At 41.4% G+C, this 18,542-nt stretch overlaps 1 protein-coding gene across 4 annotated transcripts in view; it reads right to left on the bottom strand.

Annotated features, from left to right (window-relative positions):
* The window catches only part of HS3ST5 (heparan sulfate-glucosamine 3-sulfotransferase 5), a 281,166-nt gene extending 265,740 nt beyond the window's left edge, over positions 1-15,426 (bottom strand). For 3 of the 4 annotated variants that reach the window (XM_050949821.1, XM_050949819.1, XM_050949822.1), the window contains exon 1: positions 15,116-15,426. The gene's annotated coding sequence lies outside the window, so the exon portion shown is untranslated. Of the gene's footprint in view, positions 1-14,930; positions 15,011-15,115 lie in introns of those variants that run through there. The other variant, XM_050949820.1, reaches the window with a different exon arrangement.
* Positions 15,427-18,542: the final 3,116 nt, after the last annotated feature.

Genomic DNA, 18,542 nt, shown 5'->3' with positions numbered 1-18,542 from the left:
ACAATGTTTTAAAATCTAGACAAGCTGCAGAGAGTTTTGCAGCACTATGACATAACTTTGGAGACCTAGTAAAGGTTTAGTCTGCAGATGGCTAAACCTTGACCGGATAGGAAGTTGAGACCATCTGAGACTGGAGTCTGTGATGAAAGGCTTGTAAACCATGGGAAGAACACTCACTATCCCAGTATGTATGAATTGTGCAGCAGTCACCAGATTTGAGGCTGGCCACAAGTTTACAGTGGCTGAGCAACTTCTGGATAGCATGCCCTGTAGTGGACTCATGGCATCAAAAGATACTAGTAAATTTAATAAAATCCACAAAACAGTCAGGAACAGGGGGAAAGGATGATGGGGCAGAGGCATGCATGATTCCAGAGTAGGAATAAGATTCTCCCCCACCCCACACCCCAATCGTGTAACTTGTTAGTTAATATGCTTCCCTCACATGAAAAGAATGATGACAGGTTCAGAGTTATTTATTTTTATATATAGTTATTTATATTAATACAGTAGTTCAGCTTTGCAGCATAATTTTTCCTTATGTTTATACTTTTCAAAATAAACTCAAATATACTCTGTGCAGAAAGTGCATGCAATATAAAATTAATAGAACAAATCAGAAATCTATACATGGAGGTATATAATATATTGATCACTCAATACCATTCTCAGATTATTCTCAAGTATCTTGCAACATCTATTATACATTACTATGGTCTAGCACACTGCACATTATTTTGCAAACATGATGAGTTATAACAGGCAATGCTCAGTTTTACAAGAATGAGTCTGATTGAACTGCTTTTATGTCAGCCTTCATCTCAGCCTGCACTATCTTCTAGAGGAAATCCAGACACCCCTGTACTGAATAAACCCTGGAATTTTCCAACAAATGATTCCCTCTACCACAGCCAGGCTTCACGGTCTGTCCAAATTTGGGGAAGTTCAGAGTCAGATCTAAATTTTACACCTTGGGCCCATCCTAGTTCTTTTCATGTGTGTATAAACAGTGGCATGGTCAGAAAGCAGAGTGCAAAGGAAGGTAGGGCAAAGGTTCCTGCTAAAGGGGCTGAACCCAGTCTAACTTAAAGGGACTGCTCTAAGAAGGGCAGCCACCCCAGCATTCTCTATGGCCCCACTCCTGCCCCTCCCAGAACCCAATCTGTATGCTGGTTTGTGAAGATGGACAGTGCAGGGCTTCTTAAAATAATCCAGCATAAGGCTTGTGCCAGGGGAATTCTCCCCAATCATTTTGCCATCTTTTTTTACAAACCTTATAAGTCACTAGAGCAGTGTACAAGGATCAGAGTGGGAAGCAGAACCATCCCTATAGTTTATATACATTTCATCGATAACATGAGTTTGTAAATGTTCTTATTAACCAAATCCTTGGTACCCATTCATTTTCACTTGCAGAGTGTTTCTGGCAATCTGAATGGGATGATTAAAGTCCATGTTAATAGTTCACCATTAGAATTTGTAGATAAGCTCCAAAGAGAAATAGAAGCTACAAGTTCATTGATGCTAACTTTGAACAATACCCAAAATTGAGACCTCATGTATAGTAACATCTTAATTGAACACATTTTCTTCTTCCCCATGATGATGAGCTGAAAGATCTTTGTTTGTATAAACAAACAATCAGCCCAGTGCTATGTATATTCCCATTATGAGCCCATTCTGCCAACCTTATAAAAGCTGAATTTCTAATAATATCAGTGGAGATTTATGTACCTGGAAAGTTTGCAGGAGTATGAACTAAGACAAAACCCTGACATGTTCAGTGCCATGCGTGTCAAAATACATTTCACCATATAAAATTACCTATGTACATGTTTGCATTCTATCTGAGCACAAATGTTGGAACTCATGCCCTTTATTTTAATACAGATTTCAATTATTTATAAACTCTTGAAAACGAATTTGTAAATAAACAGTCCTAGGATTTTAACATTTAGTGCAAACTGGCCTTTGTTGCAGTCACTGAGCAACGTAACTGTAAGTATTGAAAAATGGGCAAGAAATGACTACTGTTTTTGTATATCTTCATCAGCAATCCTCTAGTAATGGCTCACATTTTCAGAATGTTGTTTGGTTTCAGATAATTCGGGCTGGTCTACCCACAAGAGTTGTACTGCTTTAATGGTAGCAGCATAGTTATAGCAGTACTACCCCATAACTAGTGTGGATCCAGTTATAATATTATGAAGGTGCTTATACAGATAATGCCTAATCCTGTACTAGAAGCGGAATGAGTGATCCCAGTATATGGCACCTTTACACTAGAAGAACTGCATCCACTGTAATGGGTTTTATTGGTATATTGGTTAAAAAAAAATCACATTCCTAATCAATATATTTATACTAGTACAGAAGTTCAGTGCAGATCAGGCCTTAGAATTAGGGCACACATTAAGCTACGATTATCTGTTGAAATAAGAAAACAATTCCTGCAGGTCGTCTTTCTTGAAGATTTTAACCCTAATGGCTACAGTCACCAGCAATGACTGGCCAGCTACGGTTTTCCAGCATATTTGGATATTATTATAACTCGATTCTTAACTTTCCATATTGACCCAATGCACTGACTGTGAGGCATATACCATGCCTTATGTATTTTGGGTAACAGAATCCAGAAGACAAGATGTCTGGTTCATAGACAGCTCTTATTAGTGCACCCAAGGACAGCGACAAACAAAGAACAAATATTACATCTTATACTACTGGAATCAGGGCCAGTTCCAGTGTTTTTGCCACCCCATGTGGTGGGGAAAAAAAAAAGCCGCGACCAGAGGCACTTCGGCCGCAGGTTCTTCCCTCCGAGAGGGACTGAGAGATCCGCCGCCGAATTGCTGCCGAAGAGCCAGACGTGCTCCATTCAAGCTACCTTCCAATTACCATTTAGCATCAGGTCTTGCCTTCCCATAGATTAAATCCAGTTCAGCAATAAGAAGTCCACTCACCCTCTGCCTTGGTCAGAAACAGAGCCAAGTGAAAGATTAATCAACTCATATCCAGCCAAAAAGCAACCTAAAGGGATCATTTAGTTATTCCTCTTTCCCCAGATGTTGTGTGGGGCCCAAGCATCCACTTCTTCCTTTCTGTTATGGAGGAAGACTTAGGATAAAATTACACCTCAGTAAGGAATTGAGAAGAGCTCATATGCTCTGTCACGAGGTGCTTAGTAGAGCTTGGCGGGAAACATTTTCCCCATCCCATGACAATTTTCCCATCATGAATCGAAACAAAAAGTTTCTCTCAAATGTTCATGGATTGATAATCTGAAAAAAATAATTTAGATCAGGTCAAGTAACATTTTGTTTTCATAACTTTAAAATGAAACATTCATATATTTCATTATACATTAATATTAAATTTAAAGGGTTTTTTTGTTTTGTTTTTTTAAACAAAAACAACATTTTCTTTAAAAAAAACTCAAATAGGATATGACAAAAATTTTCAACACAGGAACAGTTTTGGTTTTGACAACCAGCGCTTTCCAACAAAGAAATGTTTAGTCAAAAATTCCTGTTCAACTTAAATACATGCAATTATATCTGGTCAAAATTTTTTTAAAATATTACTTTTATTTCAAAAAGCAATGTAAAATATATGGAACATTTCATTCAAAACTGCAGTTTTTCAAATAAACTAAATGTTTGTAATGAAAAAACAAATATATTCCTTTTTTCCCCATTGGATTTTTTCTTCCAGTTTAGAAAAGAAGCTTGGGTTTAAACAGCAGCCCCACATTCTGATCCAGGGTTGGAGGTAGAGTAGATTTCATCTGCCCAATCACTCTGCATTCCACTCACATGGAGCCTGGACAGTTGTACTTCATGCCAGTGGAGTGAATTCCTCCCTTGGAGAAGAAGCAAACCAATTAATTGTTTTTAAATGTGGGCTAGTGATGTCACCTGCTATGTACAATTTATTACAACAGTTATCTGGCCCCACTGAAGTCAATGGGAGTTTTGCCACTGACTTCAATGAGGCAGGATTTCACTCAAAGTCTCTTCTGCTTAGGTGTAACCTCTTTGCAATATTTGAAAGCCACACTCAGACTTTTCGTTCAGAATAATTTGCAAAGTTCACAGCAGCAGGTATTTTAATATTTGCTTTGAAATTAGATTTTGAATCATAATTCTGGAACAGACACTTCTGCCTAGAGTATAAATAAAAGCATGTTTGTTGTCTGGAGAGATGGAAATGTAGAGTGTCATTTACAAATCTGATTTTGCACTTGATATCAATCCTTTTGCTACAGGCACTAATATGAAATTAAGTGGTAGAAAATGCTTACCATCCCATCTTCTACCATGCTTAATAATTTTATAGCAGCACATAGATGAGAATGCATGGCAATGATTCAGCTAAAATAAATTCCAAGTAAATTCAATTTTGGACATCTTGCCAAAGAAAGGATCCACTCGCTCCAGTCAACTACTTTTTCAGCATCAAGAGGCTATATTAGATGCAGTTTATCTGATGATTGCATCAAAGGCTCACTCTAATGCTCTATGGACATTATCCCTGGGCACGGAACCTGACTCAACCCCGTTGAATTCAATGAGAGTCTTTTCACTGAGTTCACTAATCTTTGGATCAGGCCCCTGGTGCTTAGGTATAAGATATGGGGTTGCTGATCCAAGTCTTACTGGCAGGATTTTAAAGTCAGTATATGATAGTGACATTGGTTGGTTGCTGACAAACCAATCTTCAGGCTTCTCTTCTTCAGGATATAATACAATGTTTACCTCAAACTCTGAGGTGAAGGATTTTTTTTCCGCCTTTGTCAATCTACAGTTTGTCAGTACAGGAGCTAATTTCTGGCTATAGGTTTAAAACATTCTTCAGGAAAACCACCGGGCTCTGCTGCTTTGTTTTACCTTCAGGAAACAGTTATAGTAAATTATTTATTGTGCTGGCATATCTTCCTTTATCTTCATTGTGTTTCCTGTCTGACAATAAGCAGATCCCTACTAGTGACAGGGAAGCCAGAAGGGGTCAAAGGAGAAACCATTTTAGATTTTGATATAAAAATACTTTAAAAATATAATCTATATTAATTACTATCCATCTGGGTTTTTAATCCACTAAATTGTCCCTTCTAGCTTTTTCCCTTTTAAACATTCATTCCAGCAATGCATCAGATTTGTTGTTTACTTAACAGTAGAAACATTTTAGATAACTTTTGTATTGTTTTGTTGATCTCAGTTAAACTTATTTCATCCTGATTATTCTCATTTTTATATAGACAGATACTTTTTCTAGTTTACGCTGTTGTAGCAAAGCTCCTAACTATAATCTTAGCTGTTCTTAAAGCTTTTTTTTTTTAAAGCAAGACAAGACAATTGATACTAATTTGTCTTTTGATACAGGTTTCATTGTGTCTCAGGGTACGTCTACACTACGGGATTATTCCGATTTTACATAAACCGGTTTTGTAAAACAGATTGTATAAAGTCGAGTGCACGTGGCCAAACTAAGCACATTAATTCAGTGGTGTGCGTCCATGGGCCGAGGCTAGTGTTGATTTCTGGAGTGTTGCACTGTGGGTAGCTATTCCGTAGCTATCCCATAGTTCCCACAGTCTCCCCCGCCCCTTGGAATTCTGGATTGAGATCCCAGTGCCTGATGGGGCAAAAATCATTGTCACGGGTGGTTCTGGGTAAATGTCGTCATTCCTTCCTTCCTCTGGGAAAGCAACGGCAGACAATCATTTCGCGCCCTTTTTCCCTGGATTGCCCTGGCAGACACCATAGCATGGCAACCATGGAGCCCGTTCAGCTTTTTTTTACTGTCACCGTATGTGTACTGGATGCCGCTGACAGAGGCGATACTGCAGCGCTACACAGCAGCATTCATTTGCCTTTGCATGACAGCAGAGACAGTTATCAGTCGTTCTGTACCATCTGCTGCTGTCATGGGTGCCCCTGGCTGAGGTCAGCCGGGGGCACAAAGAAAAAAATCGGAATGACTCCCCGAGTCAATCCCTCCTTTATGGTATCTAAAAATAGAGTCAGTCCTGCCTAGAATATGGGGCAAATGTACTAGAGAGCCAGTGTATCAGAGAACCAGAGAGCACAGCTACTCCGTGTCAGATCCCACAGAAATGATGAGCTGCATGCCATTCTAGGGGGTGTCCCTGCAACAACCCCACCCGTTGCTTCCCTCCTCCCCAAACCTTCCTGGGCTACCGTGGCAGTGTCCCCCCCATTTGTGTGATGAAGTAATAAAGAATGCAGCAATAAGAAACACTGACTTGTTAGTGAGATAAAATGAGGGGGAGGCAGCCTCCAGCTCTATGACAGTCCAGGCAGGACATTAAGCGGTGCGGGGGAGAGGAGCCCAGCATCCCGCTGCTATGATAGTCCAGGCAGTACAGGGTCTTTTCTTTACACATGAAAGGGAGGGGGCTGATGGAGCTCAGCCCTCAGTTGCTATGATGAGGACGGTTACCAGCCATTCTGTACCATCTACTGGGAATGACCAGGAATCATTCCTATTTTTACCCAGGCGCCCCCGGCCAGCCTCACCTGAGGCCAGCCAGGAGCACTCACGGGCTGATGATGACGACGGATAGCAGTCATATTGTACCGTCTGCCACTGGGGAGGGGAGGGGAGGGGAGCGGATACTGCTCTTCACTGCCGCAGCATCACATCTATCAGCAGCATTCAGTAGACATAGGGTGACACTGAAAAAAGTCAAGAAACGATTTTTTTCCCTTTTCTTTCATGGGGGGGGTTACATTGACGAGCTATACCCTGAACCACCCCGGACAATGTGTTTGACCCTACAGGCACTGGGAGCTCAGCCAAGAATGCAAATATTTTTCAGAGACTGCTGGGGACTGTGGGATAGCTGGAGTCCTCAGTACCCCCTCCCTCCCTCCCTCCATGAGCATCCATTTGATTCTTTGGCTTTCCGTTACGCTTGTCACGCAGCACTGTGCTGTGGACTCTGTATCATGGCCTGGAGATTTTTTTTCAAATGCTTTGGCATTTCGTCTTCTGTAATGGAGCTCTGATAGAACAGATTTGTCTCCCCATACAGCGATCAGATCCAGTATCTCCCGTATGGTCTATGCTGGAGATCTTTTTGGATTTGGGACTGCATGGCTGACCAGAGCTCCACGCTGGGCAAACAGGAAATGCAATTCAAAAGTTCACGGGGCTTTTCCTGTTTACCTGGCCACTGCATCCGAGTTAGAATTGCTTTCCAGAGCGTTCAATGGTGCACTGTGGGATACCGCCCGGAGGCCAATACCATCGATTTGCGGCCACACTAACCCTAATCCAATATGGTAATACCGATTTTAGCGCTACTCCTCTCGTTGGGGAGGAGTACAGAAACCAGTTTAAAGAGCCTTTTGTATCAATATAAAGGGCTTCGTTGTGTGGACGGGTACAGCATTAAATCGGTTTAACGCTGCTAAAATCAGTTTAAACGCGTAGTGTAGACCAGGTCTCAAGGATTAACATCAGTATTAGGGAGCTCAATTGTTAGTAAGAAAATATCAGATTCATTTAATCTTCTGCATCTCTCAGGTTTACAATCTCATAATCATGTTTGACTCGTTCCTCTCATGCTTGCCTCATACCCAGGCCATTGCTAAACCTTTTCACTTCTTTTCTATAAGATTAAAAAACAAAACAAAAAAACAAGCCCCTCCTCACCCCCCATGAAGCCTTCTTTTGTTCTGGAAGCAAAACTCCTGTCCATGCCCTTATTATTTGCCATCTCAACTATTTAACTTCAGGTCTTCTCAAAACCTGTAATCAAAATCCTCCCCCAAAACCTTTTCCTGCTAATCCAGAGTGTCACAGCCAAAGTTATCTTCCTTATTAGTCAAACAATATCAAATGCTCTTTGAATAGCTCTATTGGCTTCTAATGGCTTTTAATTTCTTGGTCTCACCTTTGAGGCCCAGTACAATTTACTTATGGCCTACATACATCATGTTCCACTCACCCTCTTGGTCTGCCAGCGTTGCTAGCATCAACACCTCCTTTGTTTCCTTCTCCCTTACTTCTTTCTCCAAACCTTCTGCAGTGCTGATCCCTAAGCAAAGATCTACCTCCAAAGCTGAGTTTGCTAGGTCACCAATCTTCTCCTCCTCTACATAATTCCTAAAGGAGTATGAAATCGTGGCCCCATCAATGCTAGTGGCTAAAATCCCATTGACTTCAAGGATGCCAGGATTTCACCATCACTTCTGTGTGGTCTATACTCAGCACAACTGAAAAATAATTAGTTCAGAAATTTATATATAGATATTTAAGGTAACCATTTTCTGTCTCTCCCAGTGTATCTTGCCTTTCTCTCTATTCTAGACTGTACTGTGAAATGCCCAGCACATTTATTATATATTATTAAATTAGTGTCTAGGGGTTTAATCATGGACCGGAGCCCCATTGTGCTGTATAAACACATAAATGATTCCTTCCAGAACAATCTTATAATCTGTGTATAAAATCAGAGGCACCTGGTGGACAGAACAAACAGACCCAGGGAGCACAAGGAAACAGTAAGGTCATATTGCCAGGGAATAAGCCAGGGGATGGGAGGGGGGCGAGTGTCTCAGAAAACTGCCGAACCATTGTCAGGATGTTGTGGGCTTCATGGCAGAGGAGAATTTTAAGTAGAATGAAGAAGGTGGCTTTGCACATGTTTATGAGGTACTCCATAATGGGCAGCACGGGACAAAGGATGAAGATGCTTGTTTGAAAGTGTACCAACAAAACAAAAAATCAATGTATTTTGGTCTGATGTTTTGTGAATTCACAAAACAAAAAGTATAGTCACTGATGCATGCTCAGAAAGTGTTATCTATCTAATGAGCAGTGAGAGTTCTCCAAAATTGTATCTAAGAAGGCCCTGATCCTGAAAAGACTTAAGCAAATGCATAATTCTATACATGTGAAAAGTCCTATCGAGACTTAAGAGTACAAACTTTTTCTCTGTCTGAAGAGAAAGTGCATCCTCATACATTTCTGCTTGTTTTTCCTGTGTCAGTCAATCCCAAATCTGTTGTAAATTTAATTCTCAGAAGTAGGAGTAAGAGAGTAGCAGACTTAAGTGGCCTGTTCTGTTGTCTCATGTTATTCCACTAAGTAAACTTCTATTAAAACAGCATCTGTATCAAGTAGAAAAATACTGGCGAACGGTTTGGGTTTGTTTATTTAAACAAATTCTGTGGTATTTGTTTTTATGTATTATTTATAACATAATAGCCATAAGACCAAAAAACAAAAGTTGCCCATTTGCACAAGACCCAGGATGCTGTACAAGGCTATTGCCATTAAGACAAGCCCAGTGTACTTGTGAGAAATGTCACTTTTTAAGGTATCGTCAGAGTAGCAAAGCTAATTAGTGGAGTGGGAGGCACTGTGGATGTACACTAAATGCAGCTTGTGCAGAAAGCTTATTTATCTGCTGAGCAAGTTTAAGCACCTGCTTTGGAGGACAAACCCCGATTCTTCAACTCATGTCACAGTTAATTCTATGCAGGATTAAACCAATATTGGCATTGCCTTTATGACTTTTAAAAACAGAGTATATATCCTTTGTTTATACATTGGTTTAGAGATCTTTATCATCTTTAACTCAATCATTTTTGGTATTTAGATTTCTTTTTTAAATAAGTTTGCCTAAATGTAATATTCAATTATCCCTTGGTAGTCTCCAAATGTCTCTACTATAATGCAGACTAACAGTTTTATTTATGATAGTCCTTTGGAGACTCCAACAAACGCACACAGTCAAGATTATTCAAGACATAATAATACAAGATACTAGTACAGCAACGTGAATAGATTAACTTGATATCACGCAGAAAAGAAAATGGATTGGACACTACTATTACATACCACACCACGACAGACATGTTATCTTAATCCCTCTGCATAGAAAGTCAGATCTTCTCAAGAAGCATCCCATTGCTAGCAACAAGATGCATCATGACCACAGGTACCAGTGAGCTAACATTATCAGTTTTTGCAATGTGAAGCACAGTGTCACCTCAAATATCTTAAAGGCTCTCTGGGTTATTAAATAGTTTAACTGTGGAAACTTTCCTTAATTTACCTATTCAATAATAGCTGAATTTTATAAGCTTTAAACAAGAGATTGTTTTGTATTATGTTAAATTGGTGTCTGTTAGTATTACTAAAGTTTATCTTGTGTTACTTTAATTATAAAGTTTGTTCTTTCATACTTCATCTTTGAAAATTTGCTTGGGTCTGAGCATAAGATGTCTCAGCTCTACAGCATCATTATATGGTTTTATGCAATTAAAAATGCATTTGAACATTTAAAATAAAGGATTCACAACTAAAAAAAAAGATTTTTGTTTAAGGCGTTTCCCCCTCACTCCGCCCCCAAAAAAGTTAATAAAATTTATCAAGCAGTCATTACATAGTATAGTCCAACCACTGTCAATATTTGTGGCCCTGCTTCAAGAAAACATCCCTATCAGCAGCAAAGCTCTTAAGAAAATGCCTAAATCCCAGTGACTTCAATGGAACTTAAGTACAGGCTTAAAGATATGTATGGGCTTAGTGTTTACGTGAATGTGAGTCCTTCTGCTATAACCTTTTTATTTGATTTTAAAATAAGCACTATTTTGCATAGTTACAAAAATTCTTGATTCAGGGCCAAATCCTGCAGTCTTTACTGAGGCAAAACTCCCAATGCCTGAGAAGGAAAGCTAGGATTTGGTACTAGCACAGTATTTACACAGACCAAAATGACTTCATTAGTCATCCATTGCCAGCTACTTTGCTAGGTAAACAGTATGGATGAGTAACGAAATTCCAGGAAAACATTATTTGGGTTGCAATATTTCAGGGGCAGTTTATTTGGTTAAAAAACTATTGTTTTTTTTTTTTTAAATATGCAAGAATGTTTCTATTAATCTTGAATTTTGTGAAAGCTTGTCTTTACATAGTTTACCAAAGTTGATATAACAGTATTTCCCTTGATGTATGTTTTCATGTTATTTAGACACTAGACTCTATTGTGTGGTAAACTCATGCATTTCAAAGAGAGAATGTTCTCTCTAAAAAAACAACAGGGAGTCCAGTGGCACCTTGAAGACTAACAGATTTATTTGGGCATAAGTTTTCATGAGTAAAAAACCACTTCAAGTGGACCCATGAAAGCTTATGCCCAAATAAATCTGTTAGTGTTTAGGTGCCACTGGACTTCCTGTTGTTTTTGTGGATACAGACTAACACGGCTACCCCAATTGTTTTCTCTAGAAAGTCATGATTAAAACAAAGGAAAACAAAATTCATGAATGAAACCACTAATAAACACTAAGCCAGTACACATAAGCCACTAAAACATTAAGTTACATATGACAGTCCTTCCTTGTTCTGTTGCACTGAATTTAGATATTGTGGTTCTCCAGCCATGCTATGCATAATTTTATATACCATCTGTTTTACATGTCATATTCCATATGTAGAATGCGTAACCTAAATACAATATTTTGATGGATTTGAGCTACTATGGATGTTTTTGTTCTTAAATTGATGGGTTATGAGTTAAGAACTATATTCTTCTATTTCTAAGAATTTGCTCTACAGACTAAGATATGACACAATACAATTGATTTTAAAATGGAAACATGAAGTCAGAAAACAGTCAAGGGTCTTTTTGCTGGAATCCTGGTGAGAATGTTTACAGTCTAATTATATGAGCCCAGTAATCTGTCAGTATCATTCGTATGATAAACACACTGGAAGATTACAAGACTTTATAAATTAACATACTTTAGAGTACATTTTCAGAAGCCTAAGTGAAAAATTTAGACAAGAATGATATCTGGATCAAGCAACACTTTTTCCTCAGCAGATTATACTGACAAGAAGGTTAAAAGTGATTAAAGGAGGTTCAAATGTAGATTCTTCATTTGCTAATTTCCTTTCCCACTCCCTACAACCTCTAATCTAGGAACCCCTGCTCCCCAAATCACGCACACGTCATTTATAGATAAATGCCAAAAATGAGTATACACTTTCTAATTTCAGAATACACAAATGTTTCAAGTATCACTTGGATTTCTTAATGTATATGTGAGCAGTCATTGGGACAAAATCTAAAAAGGTGTACAACACAGCATAGCTGACAGCTTATAGGGCTTATGCTAAAATTTGTGCAAATAAAATGTCCTTGTTTTCAGAGTTGCGGAATATCCACAACTCCAGATGAAGTCAACAGGACCTGCAGTTGCTTACCAGCTTTGGAGAAAAAAAATCAGGCCAAAGTTTTTAATATGGAAAAATATTCATTATCTAAATGAAAAGTATAATAGTAAAAATAGCTTATTATGATGCCTGTCAGTAACCACTAGATTAAGACAAGAAAAACCTCAACAAAATTCTGTCTGACCCTCAAATTTATAGTACCTGATTTGAAACAATTTAAATTCAGGATGTTACAGTAAAGTTAGGGATAGAAACTGCAGTGTGACATTTAAGTCTGACCCTTCTCCTCGTAATATGAAGGTTGCAAGAGAAAAGAGAAAGTGATAAAAAGAAAAGCATTTATCTGCTTTAAAGCTTTGTCCCCCCCCCAGCTCTAATAGGAACATCTGTCCATAAATAAATATTATGAATACATTCAATTTAACAGCAATTCTTCTGGAAGCACAGGAAAAAAAAACTGTCAGCTAGGTCCAGTATCTTGAATTGCATGTACAGTGTATATTAACTTGACTATTTTATTCTTCTTCTTCTTTGCTATGAAGCATCCTATTTCTAACAATTAAATATCTGTAGGCATATTGGATTACTACCATGACCCTGATGGTAGTTAGATATTTGTATAAGGATATTAAGTATTTTGGAGTTCTTTTAAACACTTTGTAGAAAAGTTAGTAAGGTCACTATTTATAGAGCTTACACAAATTATTCTTTTGGATGAGAATTGACAAATATACCTATAAAGTACAAATAACATTCTATCCTTTTAGAGTAGGTGGAGAGGATTAAAAAGTGGTCAGAATATGCAAATGAGAGAGTTTTTTCTTAAAGGTTTATTAAAGATTTGGGGTCCCATTAATATATTGAACTGCTTCTAACCCTGATACTCCACCATGCAGACAACATTCTATGAGCTAAAACTTCCATCTACTATTTTTTTTGTATAAAATATGCTTTGTAATCTATATGATATTCATTTTAATTACTAAGATGCATTTTTCTTTGTGTGTATGTTGTGCAGGAGTTCTTAAAATGGAAGAAATAAAAATTATACAACATGTACTGTGTTTTCCCAAGGGGAAGGAGGAAACTATTCATGAATATTATGCAACACCTTTCCTTAGGGATATTACATTTCTCTTGTTAATCTCCAGTTCCCACTGCTTACTCCTAGGGTCTGATCTATAGGCTACTGAAGTCAATGGGAACCTTTGCATTGAGCTCAGTGGGCTTTGGATCAGGCCTCTCTCTGGTTAACAACTTTATAGTAGCGGAGGGACAGGAGAAAGCAGAGCACCAGAAAAAAAACAAACCGCTATTCTGACCCCTTGGATATTTTGTGGAAGTCTGTGTATAAAGTGACTCAGTCTTCCTTTTGTTAGCAAACATTGGAAGAGAAGACAATCATTGAGATTTTTCTTCGCTCAGTCCGAATGGAAATCTACAAGATAATTCTGACACAATGCAGCTAAAAATCTCTTTGGTAACAGCTATTCTTATCTTCTTAGAATGAACTTCTTTCACTAATCTCTGCTGCTGTACCTCTTTCCGCCTGCTCTCTCTTATCCTTTTCCTTTGAACAGTATTCAGTATGAGCCCTACCCTTCTTTCACTGAAGTCAATGGGAGTTTTGCCATTGACTTCAGTAGGAGCAGGATCAGACCCAGCATTTCAAATAAACGGAGACAAGATATGTTCGTCATAGTGCTGCTTCTAAAACCAGGAGAAATGTTGAAATCGTGTAGCAAAAATCCATTTAAAAGTCTCCAGCAATCACCAGCTTTATCTGTTTCCCACTGCTTTGCTTGATTTGTGGGAAAGAACAAACAACCCCTTTGCTCTAGAGAGTCTGACATCTGACAGCTGGAGGTACCAGCCATCTGAGAGGAGTCACCGGGCACAAATCTCTAGTTCAATGCAGCCATGCACTAATTTTATATCAACCATTTTGCAAATATTAAGCCTCCCCTAGGGAAACAATATTTTGCAGCCAGAACCCGCTATGAAGCACATGATGAAGAGAGATGGGCTGGCAGGAAGAAGGGATAGTAGTTGATGAACTCCGTAGGCGGCTTCTTTGGGCAAGAGCTGAATTGCCCGTGGTGGGAGCGGGGAAGACCCAAGCTCTGACCCAGGCGACAGGAGGCGCGATGCCGCCGACCCCATTAGCGGAGCCTCTCCCACCGCAGGTTACAGCGACTGGCGGGAGAACAGACCCTCTCACTCCCCTTCTACAGCCCTGAATCGCATCATCACTAAATAAGGGTCACTCTATCAGTAACGTATAAACGACAAGCCTCTGGCAGCCAGATATGGGCTAATTCCTGACAGCAACTCCGGCGTATCCTCAGCAATACAGAACCCCGTGTCCAGCAGCTCCAGCCTTATCCCCAGCAAGGCACAGAACCAACCCTTCAGCAATGCACGGAACCAACCCCATCTCCCTGATGCACAGGACCATGCCCACAACTGTACCAAAGCACTGCACAGAACCAACCCCTCCAAAAAACTGCACCCCGGCCAACTCCCACAATGCTCCCAAGGTACCCAGAACAAGCCAGGGAAGCCCCTCGGCAATGCACGGAGTAGCCCCCACACTGCACTCACTGTGGCGTGGCAAGTGGCACGCTCACAGAAACCCCAAAGTGTCCCCAAAGAAATGCACAACCCCCAGCGCAGGAGCCCCAGCAATGCACAGGAAAACCCTCCTACTGTACCCGGAGCGATATCACAGCGATCCAGCCCAGCAGCTGAAAAGTCCTTCTCTACGGCTTCACCTTAGCATCACATCAGCCGCTTCCTCGCCCCTCCGCCTTGCCGCGCGTGCGGGAAGACCGGGCACTGCTATCGCTAGCCCAGCAGCTGATGGCACGGGCAGACTTCCCGACTCACCACCACTTACCGGGCATCCTGAGAAGCAGGAGGGGTGAGGCGGGGGCAGCGGGTCGGGTTCCGCCGTTCAGCAGCCAGGGCACACAGGGCGGCTCAGCCCCGCGCAGGAGACCCTAGCGTGAGTGGCTCTGCTGCGTGCGGGAGAGCGAGACACACACGCACTGCTGGAGACGGGGAGAAGTGGCGGAGTTCAGGACGCGTTTTGTGCATATCCCAGACAGCCTGGGGCCAAGTGCAGCAGGGCGCGCTCCCGCGGCGCGGGCACAGCAGCAGCAGCCCCAGTCCCTGCACTGCCAGTCCCCTGTGCCCGGGAGCGGCAGCAGCAGATGCGCCCCCTACCCCCCCAGTCTCTCGCACACAAACTCTCTCGCGCTCCCCAGCTGCGAGCTAGGAATCGTTTCCCACAGAAGGGCCCCTCTCCCCTGCCTTCCCCGGCTGCTGCGGGAGGCCGGAGGAGCAGAGCAGGTCCAGCCTCGGTGGCTGCGAGGGAGACACGGCGCCGCTCCCGCTCCCGGAGCGCCCCGCAGCTGCTGCCGCCGGTGGATGTGCCCAGCTGCGCGCGAGAGTCGCTTCGGCTGGAGCACGGAGAAGCCCCCCTCGCCCCCTAGGTCACAGCCGCGCGGGCTGGGAAGCGCAGCGCAGGTGCCCCCCGCGCAGACACGCAGCCTAAGAGCAGCAGGGTCCCTCTGAGCAGCGGGCCGACACCGCGGGGCCCCGGCCTGGCTCAGCCACGCACTGGGCACCATGTGACAGGTGCAAGCGTGCCCCGGGGACCCGAGCGGGGCGGGGAGCGCGGCTCAGCAGGCGGGAAGCAGCGGCCGGGGCGCTGCTGCTCGCTGCTCCGGACTGTTGCCGGATACTTCCACCGCGGAGTAAGGAAGCAGCAGCGGCATCGCCGAGGCAGCTTTGCAATACCTGATTTGATGCCCGCTCCGTCCCCCCCGCCCCCCCAGCTCACCTTCTTCCCAAACGGAGTGATCGGCTCAGCAGTTAGGTGCCATGCTTTACTTACTGGCACATGGAAATATTTTCCCCATGGTGGGGGAATTGTTTAAAAACCCCAGACCCCCCCGTTCTCAGGAGAGGAAAACATAGCCACCGTCAAGTTGTTTCCTTGTTGATTTGCATTTTAAGCTCGACTGCTGCTGCCTGTCCTATTATGGAGTCTCACTAGTGTTCCCCAGCGGACATAGCAGGATGGAGAGAGACAGCTAGACCTGGGCTAACGAGTTTTCGCTAGAAGACCTGCTCGAAAGGTGTCCCACTCCCACCCTCGAGATTGGGAAGGGGGTGGGCTTTTGAATGCAAGTTTCAGAGTGAATTGGTGAAGTTTTTGTTGTTGGTTTTAAATACTACAACATTTAGGAGCTTTAACTATTGTCTCTGAATGTACACCTTTTCGTTTTAGTCACTGAGGGAAGGTGAAGGGAACTAGAGTAAACTGGATAATTGCAAATGAGAAGTTGGAAAGTGGTCTTACGAAGACTAGTTCCAGGTATGAACTGGTTCGTACATGTGAGCAGGCTGGTGGCCAATCACCTCACTGAGGAAAGGATTGGGCCCAAAGTATCTCAGGTAGCAGAAAATACCAACTGAGGGCCTGATTCTCCCTGGTCCTTTACTTGTATAGTTATTTGCACCAGTATAAAGTGAGTGTAAAATGCTACCAGTCTGCTACAATGCATATATATTTGCCATTCATAGTGACATGAGTCCCAGAGTATGAAGAACGATAAATGCAAAACAGCAAGAGCCTGCTGCCATTCAGATTTATAACAATTTATATCCACTTTACACAAGCGAAAGATTACACAAGGCGCTGGGCACAAGAGAATCAGGAGCCTGCTATTTTTCATTCCTTACCCATTCAACTATAGGACTTAAATGTTCACCATGAATGACTGAAAAAGCTGCAGGATTTCTGGGATAAATTGTATAAAAATCCAATTTCTATTTATGAACAACTCCTTCAATGCTAAAAGTTAAACAAAAATTATGTTGTTAAATGTATTGAGCAGGAGGAAGTGTGGCTGTTTGCCAAATCTATGATCCATTAACCTCTTTAGCTCATTGTTGGCAGGCAACAATAGCACACAATCAAATTTTTTGTTTTTTTTTCCTTAAACTAAAATACACTCATAACAGATTAAGAGAAGCCTTGAACAATACAAGCAATAAGGAAGAAATACACTATTCTTCTGAAGAAATGATGCTAGTAGTTTGCACTGTTTCCCAGGGATAAAAAAATATTGCTTGTCCAACATAATAATATATTCAGCAAAAATGAATGACAGTGTATGAAAAATTCATACTTTACATCAAACCTTTTAACTAATTTAATATTTAGCACTAACATATACTTATGTTATCAGTTTTATTTGCAGTTTTCCTTATACACAGAAATGAAATGAAGCCCAATGTGGTAGAAAACATTTTGCTAATTAAAATATGCAAATAGAACATGTATCTACTTTTCCCTCACTACCTTTTTTATTCCATATTTATTATATTGCACACAGAGAATGTTATGTATAGACTTCAAAGATTTTTCCCCCTGAATAAGTAAGAATAATCAGTACTAGAAGTGCAGCACTCAACACAACAGTAACAAATTGGTGCCTGGACTTAAGGAAAAATCATTGATAGGGATACAGGTAGAAATTGTGTCTTATAAAAGTAAGTCTTTTAAAAGCAAATATAGAAACATTATAAGCTTCCTTTGTTTTGTTTAGTTTAGTTTGCTTTGTGTTATAGGAGCAGTCACTTGAGATACTATGTCTCCATCCAAACATGTCTGTCATGGACTGAAGTGTCCATCTTAGAAGGTCTGTATTCTAACAGGCAAATTCCATCGCTCTCAGTGGAGACAGCTGAAGTCTTTTCTGAACATTTGATCAAATCCTAAGAGAGGTGCTTTTCTCAGGCTTAGCCATGTACTGCCAAACCCCTCCCACTGCTCAGCAGGTGCTACAGATGTGTGAATAATCTTCCTCCCTTACAGGCCCCTCAGGATTGCATTTAAGTAAAACATGAGAAAAAAATATGAGGAAGAACATTGAACACTGGGGAGTGTTACCAGATTTGCCCATTATTTTGGGGTACACTCATTTATTAGGGTTACTCTTCTGGGGGGAGGGGTCTGTAATTCTATCAATGTACTGCTTGTGTCACTTGTGTTTTCATACAGAGCTCTACTTCTCCCTTCTGCAAGTTCCCTCCCAATGGAACTGTCCTCCAGGACCTAGATTCCTCAGGGCTGGGTTTCTCCAGCCCCTGAGTGGACAGGGTCAATCAGCACTCCCAAGCTGTCGTCACCCTTATATGCCCTTCTACTCAGCAGGCTGGGTCGAATAGCACTTCCCACCTGCCACCCTCATATGCCATGGGCACCACACTGGAATAGAGAACACCTGAGCAGGATGTGTCAAGCAGCACTT

Source organism: Gopherus flavomarginatus, chromosome 4 (assembly GCF_025201925.1).
Source record: "Gopherus flavomarginatus isolate rGopFla2 chromosome 4, rGopFla2.mat.asm, whole genome shotgun sequence".
NCBI lineage: Eukaryota > Metazoa > Chordata > Testudines > Testudinidae > Gopherus > Gopherus flavomarginatus.
The sequence above is the reverse complement of the archived record's forward strand: the minus strand, read 5'-3'. Positions and strand labels throughout refer to the sequence as shown.